General features: G+C 32.2%; 1 long non-coding RNA gene across 1 annotated transcript; it reads right to left on the bottom strand.

Moving 5' to 3' along the window:
* Nucleotides 1–3,387: 3,387 nt before the first annotated feature.
* On the bottom strand, nucleotides 3,388–8,549 carry LOC135103050 (uncharacterized). The gene is made up of 3 exons (XR_010269895.1): nucleotides 8,456–8,549; nucleotides 4,618–4,725; nucleotides 3,388–4,417 (listed from the first exon to the last, which is right to left on the bottom strand). It is a non-coding gene; the product is annotated as an uncharacterized LOC135103050 (long non-coding RNA).
* Nucleotides 8,550–9,836: the final 1,287 nt, after the last annotated feature.

The following is a 9,836-nucleotide window of genomic DNA, read 5'->3' as shown; positions in this document are numbered from 1 at the left end:
ATTGTCTCCTCTGGTTACAATTTAGTTCATGTTTCATCACCATAAGGGAGAGAAGAAGCACTACAGTAGTAGCTTACAGTTTTACATCTTTGTTAAGAACAAATTTTGGCTATGCTATATATTTATGTTGAATCACTTTAATTTACCATATTACCATAATTATTGTAGTTATCAGATGACTCCCAAACAAAACTTGACTCTTATTGAATATGCTACCAAAATATATCTCTGAGATTTCATTGTTCTTGCTATATTTGTGGGTATATCAGATTTTCATTTGATAAACTTCAAACACTTGAATCATGGTCTTGGCCAGAGCTCTGAAGTTCCAGTGCCTTTGCTTCCTCATGTACTGTCTTAGAACTCTCATAAAGACTCTAAAGATCATAGCATCATTAATGAAGTCAGTATGAGAAACTAATATTACAGATATGAGCTTCACAGCAACTGATTCACACCTTTATTTAATAATCAGTCAATGCAAATGATGAACTGTAATAGAGTAAATATAGACTATTTCACCCATCCTAAGTTAACAGGAAAGAGTATAAACATTTCCCTTTGCATTTCAGTGCCTTCTTAGTCCTAAAAGACAGGACAGTCATCTGTTTGATAATCCTGTGCAGTTGCGGTTAAGTCATTGTATGGATGTGGTGATCACGGTTAAGGAGTTAAACCAAATACCACTCTGGCTTGGGATATCTTGACTAGAAGAATATGATGTAGAGATCGCCACATACCTCTACGCTGTAAACCAAGCTAAATATAATTCTGAAAGTTCATCCATTGTCTTGTAAAAAGATCAGGTTCCTTTAGTCCAATCAACCACTGTTGTTGCTCTATGGCTTCATCATGACTTCAGCATAAGGGGCTTAGCAATTGTTACACCAAGGATGATCTGTAAGACTACCTTAAATGGAATACAGTTTAGCTACTCACTGGATTTCCACATGTTAGATTTGTCAGACATTACCTTAGCACTGTCATTACCTGCACCATCTACTCTATTTCACTCACCAACCACCTCTCATATAAGTATGAAATTTTTACCATTTGTATCTTAGATCTTCAACATTTGCTCTACACACATTCAGATCTAGTACAGAGTGTCCTGTGAGGAAAAGTCACATATTCATGGAAATGAAAGATCAAGTCATTCTAACTTGGAAATGTGTAGGTGGTTGGGTGACTGCTATGGTGGTTGCTCCCTCTTCCCAGTCAGTCACTACACTGGCATCACTGTGGGTAGGGGTACGGTAGTGGCAGTGGCAGCAGACCACTAGCTTCCTCCACATTAGAGTTACCCTACCTGACCCCACATTACAGACTTCTCTGTGGCTTGTTGCAGCCCATCCCTGCATTAGGATTTTGAGTTCCTTGCATTACAGTATGACTTGGAGACAAATAATTGACTCCTGTATTAGACATGATTTGCATGAGCATATTGCACATTAGTGGCAACTTGGCTGTGCATATATATATATATATATATATATATATATATATATATATATATATATATATATATATATATATATATATATATATATACACACAGTAGGGTACATGACAATGCATGGTCGTTTAACATATAACTTCAATAATGCACCAAAATTTTAATAAATATTTAATCGGAATAATTAACCAAAACAGGCATGACGAACCTGCCACTCATGCAAGCACTAGAATTTTAATTAAAATTCAATTGGAATAACGAACCAAAACTAGCAAGATGAACTTATCATTCATGCTGGCACTGAAATTTTAATAAAAATTTTATCAGAACAACAATAAACCCACAAGACTAACTCATCAGCTATTTGAGTGTCTGCTCACCTATTTGTCAGAGATAAGGGACAAGGGAGTGAAACTCTCTCTCTCTCTCTCTCTCTCTCTCTCTCTCTCTCTCTCTCTCTCTCTCTCTCTCTCTCTCTCTCTCTCTCTCTCTCTCTCTCTCTCTCTCTCTCTCTCTCTCTCTCTCTCTCTCTCTCATTTTATGTAATTTTCGCTTCATCATTTCTCACTTATATACATAATTCATTTTCATTCTAAATTCTCTCATTCTATTTAGGAATCCTTAGGATTGTTCTTACTGTCACACAGAGAGAGAGAGAGAGAGAGAGAGAGAGATCCAACTTAGGTGGGATTTACTGTATGTATATGCATGATGTTGACAGTAGGTAAATATGACTTATACTTGTCAAAGCAGTGCGAAATTTGGGGTGATAATACACAAAACTTCAGGGTGTTAAGAATTTAGGAGTATAATAGGCACGAAACTCAGGACGGTAGTATCTCAGATTTAGTAGTGCAAATGTGCTCATTTTGATGTAATTTTTTTTAAATTATGCTTTTTTATATTATTTTCTGGTTCCCTGGAACCAATTAATTTTTTCCCATAGGTTTTTCAGTCGCCATAATGCACATTGGCCATAATGAACACTACATTGAAACAAATTACGTTCACTGTCACATACCCTACTGTGTGTGTGTATATATATATATATATATATATATATATATATATATATATATATATATATATATATATATATATATATATATATATATATATATATATATATATATATATAATTGCCATGTTATCTCAAACAGTTTTTTTTACCATTTGCATGAAATTTCATTTGATGTTCACTTTTCATGTTTAGTTTCACTTTAGTTTCAGGAGGATGACTGTAAAAGTGATGCAAGCAAAACTTCCAATAATCCAAAAAATATATTAAAATAGCATTTGCACTCAGGTTGCACACTGTCTTCTCTCTTTTATTTGGATATCATCCAAACTTTTAAATATAAATTTATACATGTACTACACTGTACTTTCTCTTTGGTATGATCAAACCCTTGTGCATTCACTGCTCCTCATTTTCTAAAATTTAACAACCTGTTACACATATATCTGTTATACTTCTTACCTAATAGATTGACTCATTAATGTATTCTTGAGATTACCAGTTTTATGCTTTACAGCCTCTAATTTGTATAACTTGTAAAGTACCAAGTTTTGGGACCTAATGTTTTGTTAATATTGGCAACCTTATCCTATGAACATATCAACTTTTACTTTATTTACCTGATAGACCTAAGTAGAAATTACATCATATTATGAATATTGTTGTGTTATATGTATTGGTGCAGAACATTACCTACTGTATTCTTTGATCAAAAGCTTGCATATAGTTTCATTATTAAAACATTTATTTTTTAATTTTGAAATTATTGGTTGATGTTTTACAAATTATATTATTTTTTTTCTATCATAGACAATCTCTAGATAATACTGCATAAAGTTGCAAATTAAATTATGTAAAAATGTTACATAAAGTGAGTTACTTCTTTGTATATATGTAATTTAAAGCACTCAGATTTTATTGCCTATATATTGTATATTTTGCTATGTACATCATCCTGTTACAAAATATGGTTCAGAGTGGTTATCAACAGGCACCATGATCATGGTTGCAGCTCAACATTGAATGCCATATTTTTATATTGGTAGGACCAGCCTCCAAAAGAAAAAGCATTTAGCAATTATTTCTGGTATTAAACAGAAGTTTGTGTATATGAATTGTGAAGCAACTACCTCTTTGTAACTGTTGCACTTGCGTGTCAAGTGAACAGGAAAGCCTCCTTTTCTCATGTGGTCCATCGCATACCAATATTTATATAAAGTAAATGTGACATATGATTTCTGGAACAGACCATGTGAATGAACATTAATTCTGAAATTTGTGCTATTTCATGAAAGCTCTGAGCAGAAAATCGAACTACTGAAATGAAATATTCCGTCCAAATCCTTTATGTATTGTAAATGATAATGTGATTGTGTGTATTTGTGTGTGTGGGTATTTATCTATCTATCCATCTATCTATCTATCTATATATATATATATATATATATATATATATATATATATATATATATATATATATATATATATATATATATATATATATATATATATATATAGACACACACACACACACACACATGTAAAGGAATGCTTGTGGTATGACTGTAAATGTATGTGTGTGCCTTGTCTCAGCAGCCATTGTTCATAGAAGACACATACATGATCCTAGATATATGTAGGTTTTTATTTATAAATGTGATTATGCATGGGCTGAGTATTCGTAATGCAAAAAAGATATTTAATCTATTGATGAGGGATTATTCACTATTTTTACTTCCCTCAAAGCACAATGTCTATTCTTTTCATATCCATTCTTATTCACAATGAATGCTTAAAGAAGTATCTTGAAAGTTATTCAATGAAATAACAGTTACACATAGAGATGGGGATGCCATAACTAGCGTACAGTCAATGCCAAACAGCTTTAAAATTACTGCTGATGTGAGCGTCATATTGCACAAGCTGGAAACTCACTCCTTAATCTGAAAAAAAAATGGCAGGTAGAAAATAACTAAATGACAACTTAGGTTAGCCCCTCCTATGTTTTTCAAAGCATAGAATAATAGATTCACTGTTTGACATATTGACATAAGAGTTATCTTTTGTGACTGCTCCTTCCTTCAGCTAGAAAACAGTTGTGTTTGTTTTAAACATAGTATTCTACTGAGTTGATGTACAATACCTGGAAATGTATAGTCCATGATTACTTTGGTGTCAGCCTCTTTTAAGTGACATATTTCTTCTATTTTGGATGCTGCTTCTAACTCACCATTTCATAAGATGTCTGTTCCTGCAAAAATATGCCAGATGATCTATATATTTATTGCGAAGGAAATGTAGGACATTTTATTTTTATATGTATAGGGTTGATTCCTGTAATGATTATCCACCATCACCTCATCAATACCTTGTATATGCATAACTCTGACAAGGCTTAAAAATTAAATATGTATTACATACAGCAGGTCTCTGACACTAAAAGCCTTGATACATATGTGTAGTACATTGGGGGCTGCCCCATATGCTTTACATTTACTTGCATACCCATATTAATCAAGGGATAGCTGAGACAAGGCATCTACACATATGTATTAAGATGCTTTCCTTCACATCTAAGTTTTTAAACTTTTGGAAAATGTGACTGATTATCATCACATTACATTATGTGAGGGTCATTTGTGCAGCATTTGTAACTGAAATACAAGTAGGGGACAGATAATTGAAAATACATTTCAAATATATAATTCCCAGTATATTATTAAGTCATTGATCAGGTATGTTATTCTTTCATAACTATTTTTTCATCCATTGTCACTTGATATTATGTACTCAATTCATTGTAACATTTACTTCTCATCCAGTTTGTTATGCGTTGTAATCTGTATTTATGTATCTGCAAAATATTATATATTTTCATGTGTGAAATGTCTTCACATTTTCTTCAACAGAAGATTTTGTAATCACATAACTATACTAGAAGAATAATGTGAACATCACTTACCAATCTAGTCTTCATATAGAATAGAAAAAAATCAAGGGGACCACAGAGGAATTAGTTAATTAATTCCAGAGTTGTCTGAATTTGAATTGTTTGTACACATCTTTCATATTTATTTCACAAGTTGAAGCTTGAGTGTGATGTATATTTTTCTCCATACACTAGAGTTATATATATACTTACAAAGGTGCTTTTGATGTGCATATTAAACCCACATTCTGGTGTAATTTCCTTCAAAAGTCTGAGGAAGGTAATTTAGTAGCACAGTAGATGGTTGCCTCATAGGCCTTCCAACCAAATAATAGATAAACATAAACTCATGAAATTGTGGGAGCTTTTTCTTTATTATAAATTTAGATAAATCTAGTTTGCAAGTTTAAATTTTCTCAAATGCATATTATAAGAGCACCATTTTTGTAATATGTACTTCTCATTTGGTTCATACAAGCACTGTAGTATAATCTGTGATTCCTTAGAAAATCACTTGAAGGCTAAATTATGCTAGTAATGTATTTTCAGTATATTCCATTTATTGATTTTATTGGTAATGGTTCCTGCAGTTTTACCATTTTTCTTATAAAATCAGAAAACATCACACTTATAGAAGAGACAATTAAAAAAGAAAAATATATTATGACAGACAAATGTATAGGAACTAAAGGAAATATTTTAGTTAATTTGTTGCAAACCTAATTTCACCATTCTGAACCACTCACAACTAAATTTAGCATGAATAAAGCAATAAACAGGAATCTCATCATGCATAATTTATAGTTTATAACATATATATATATATATATATATATATATATATATATATATATATATATATATATATATATATATATATATATATATATATATATATATATATATATATATATATATATATATATATATATATATATATATATATATATATATATATATATATATATATATATATATATATATATATATATATATATATATATATATATATATATATATATATATATATATATATATATATATATATATATATATATAACTGTATGGAAGCCAACCCTTATTTTTTTTCTAGTTGTCTGGAAAAAGCAAAAGAAAGTGCATCACCCTTTCAGAGGGCAGACCACATTTTAAAGGAATAATTGTTTACTTGATTATTAATTGTCTCATAATGTAAAAAGCTGTATGCTTGTATAATTAACCATCATAAATCACTGTTCCCTCTATCAACTTTTGTGACAGAGTAAAACCTCCATAAGTTGGCATAACTGGGGCTCAGACTTTGCTGACTTAGCAAAATTCCAATTTATGGACTCAGATTTTCAGTTTCATCCCCCTTCTTCCTCCAGAGCCTCCCCTTGCACCTTGTTCTGAGGATATTGCACTGAGAGTGGCTGCTAGTTCTCTCTCTATTTCTGGCTGAATGTTGGGAGGTTTAGGTTTTGCAAACCTGTTTAGTTTCCTTTTGCAGTCTAATTTAATCCTTGTACTTTTCTCTCTTTTCTTCAAGAAATTATATAGTATTTGACTTGTTTCAGTGTTACAGCTGTCAAAACAGGAGGTTCCCAATAATCTGATCTTCATTTTCTATGTATGGTCTTTTTAATTTATCTGCACACCTCCCATGGTAATCATTTCTTGTTGTCCTTGCAATCTGTCCATTCCCTTTCTGTTGAACTAAGCTGCTGTAAGGTAAACAAAGTGGATGCTGCATGGTGCACATAGCTGCTGAGGCAAGACTCAGGGTTGCCAGATTTTTGTAATGAAGAATTGCAAAAGGTAGTGAATTTTCATCTACTGTAGCATCTTTATTATTATGTATTGGTGTGTTCTCTGTTCACATCATTGCTTGATATCTTGTTACATAAGAAACCTAATTTTCTTTTCATCATCCTAAATAAATGCAAACTAGGATATAGAGCCTTCATAAGTAACCTAATGCATGACTTTTCACCTAACCTGGCAACACTGAATTATTGCATAGGTTGTGCTAAGTTTGCCTTGACTCAGTTTAGTCACTATGGTGCTGACTACCAAAATGAACTTTGCAAAATTTTATTTTATTTTATTAATTAATTAATTTATTTATTTTAAAATGCCAATTAATGGAGGTTTTAGCGTAGTAACAAAACCACTACAGAAAGTCCATTAAAATTTGTGTTAATTTAAATTTTGTATAGCTGTTAATGTTGAGGTCAGTCTTCTGGTAGTTGTCATGCTCTGCAGTTGTGGAAGAAAATAAATATAAAGTAAACTCTTCACTTTATTTGATGTAATACACAGCAGTTTTGGCTAATGATATGTTGTGCATCAGAAAAATCTACATGTCAACATTTATTTATGCTGTTATCACCTCAGATGAGATAGAGTATCTTATTACATTTCTTTCACTTAAAAATAAATAAATAACTTTAACGTTCATCTCTTGATATGGCCAACCAGTCACCTAATGTTTTGAGATTTAAGACCACTACATTGTCTAGGTTATAACTTATCTTACCATCATCCTGTGATGTCATTAAGGGAGTAGATATTGAATTAAACTCAGTACATAAAATCCATGTATGTTTTGTGTATTTTATATGTAACTGCATAACAAACTCATTAGTGTTTATCTTTAGGATATAGTAAAAGAAAGTGTCAGAAAACAGATTTCTAGATTTTTATACTCTATGATTACTGTTTCTCAAGTAAGATTTTTATATATATATATATATATATATATATATATATATATATATATATATATATATATATATATATATATATATATATATATAATGAATACATGTGCTATTTTTTTTAAGAAGTTGTTGAAGGAATATTTGTAAATACCTGTATTTGTTTTACATTGTATATTGTAAATATTGTGTGTATGATCCCTATTTTTTATATAAAATGCAAGTATGAAAATGCAGTTGTTTGATTTACTTAGCTGTGAAATGAGATGCAAGGTAACATTTCTTGATCAAGAGATTTTTAATTGACAAAATTAAATGAAAAACAATCTGAGTTAACAACAAAATACACTTACAGAGCAGACATTTTGTGCAAGAGGGCTGCACACATGGAGGCAACAGCAGTAATGCGCCAGCTTGCTCCCCGCAGCGTTGCTAGATTGTTTTGACCATATTATCGTACTACACAAGTTGAAATTATTGTACTTCTGGTAAAATTGTCGTACATATGTAATTATTCCAAATATTATACAAAACTGCCACTTTCCAAATACAGCAGAATTTAGGTTATATATATATATATATATATATATATATATATATATATATATATATATATATATATATATATATAGAGAGAGAGAGAGAGAGAGAGAGAGAGAGAGAGAGAGAGAGAGAGAGAGAGAGAGAGAGAGAGAGAGAGAGAGAGAGAGAGAGCATATGTACAACGTAAGACAAGGCAACACACACACACACTGCATCACCATCTGTACAACGAAAGATAAGGCAACACACACACACACACACACACACACACACACACACTGCATCACCATCTGTACAACGAAAAATAAGGCAACACACACACACACACACACCTTGAAATACCTTAAAAAAGAAAAAAAAAAACACTGAATATTTACTGGGAGGGACTGGTGCTGGAGCCAGCCAGTGTTCTAGGCATCCAGGGCAAAGTGCAAGAGCAAAGTTTGGTGACCCTCGCGACACACCTTCCCCGAATCATTGCCCAGGATGATTCTACCCTCCAGCAACTGGACGATGAGTGGAGGAGGCTTGCCGTAGAAGATCTGCCTGAATCCATTACCAACATGGCGAAAAAAGTGGACAAAAGCAATTACAACCAGCCTGATAAATTTTTGTGTGCCATAAATACTCTGGAGGATAGTGATGGAAACCCCAAGTTTAACCTTGTTTCAGACTTTTCACTAGGATGTCTTTCTTTGCCTCATGCTAATGCTGACTGTGACGCTGCTTCTCTAGTGTAAAAAGTGTGAAAACAAAAGACAGAAATAAGCTAAAAACAGAAACCGTAAGAGACATCATCCTAGCGAAGCAGTGTGTTGCTTCCACATCCAGCAGTGACTGTACGCCCTTCAAGCCATCAATCAAAGTCAATGATAAAAAAAAAATATGACATCAAGAGTGCTATATTCCTCCAATGAAGAGAGTGCCGGGGATGCTGACGACGTGCCGGATGTATATATAGAAAAACAAGACCAGTAATCTCCTACATAGTAAGTAAACAACTTAACGAAGTGTCCTGTAGTTTTTCTCCAATTATTAATGATATGTATTTAGGAAAGTGTTTTGTTTGTTAAGGGCATTGTTGTTTTTTTCATTACACACACACACACACACACACACACACACACACACACACACCTCTCTCTCTCTCTCTCTCTCTCTCTCTCTCTCTCTCTCTCTCTCTCTCTCTCT

This window comes from Scylla paramamosain, chromosome 8 (genome assembly GCF_035594125.1).
Source record: "Scylla paramamosain isolate STU-SP2022 chromosome 8, ASM3559412v1, whole genome shotgun sequence".
NCBI classification, from domain to species: domain Eukaryota; kingdom Metazoa; phylum Arthropoda; class Malacostraca; order Decapoda; family Portunidae; genus Scylla; species Scylla paramamosain.
The sequence above is the reverse complement of the archived record's forward strand: the minus strand, read 5'-3'. Positions and strand labels throughout refer to the sequence as shown.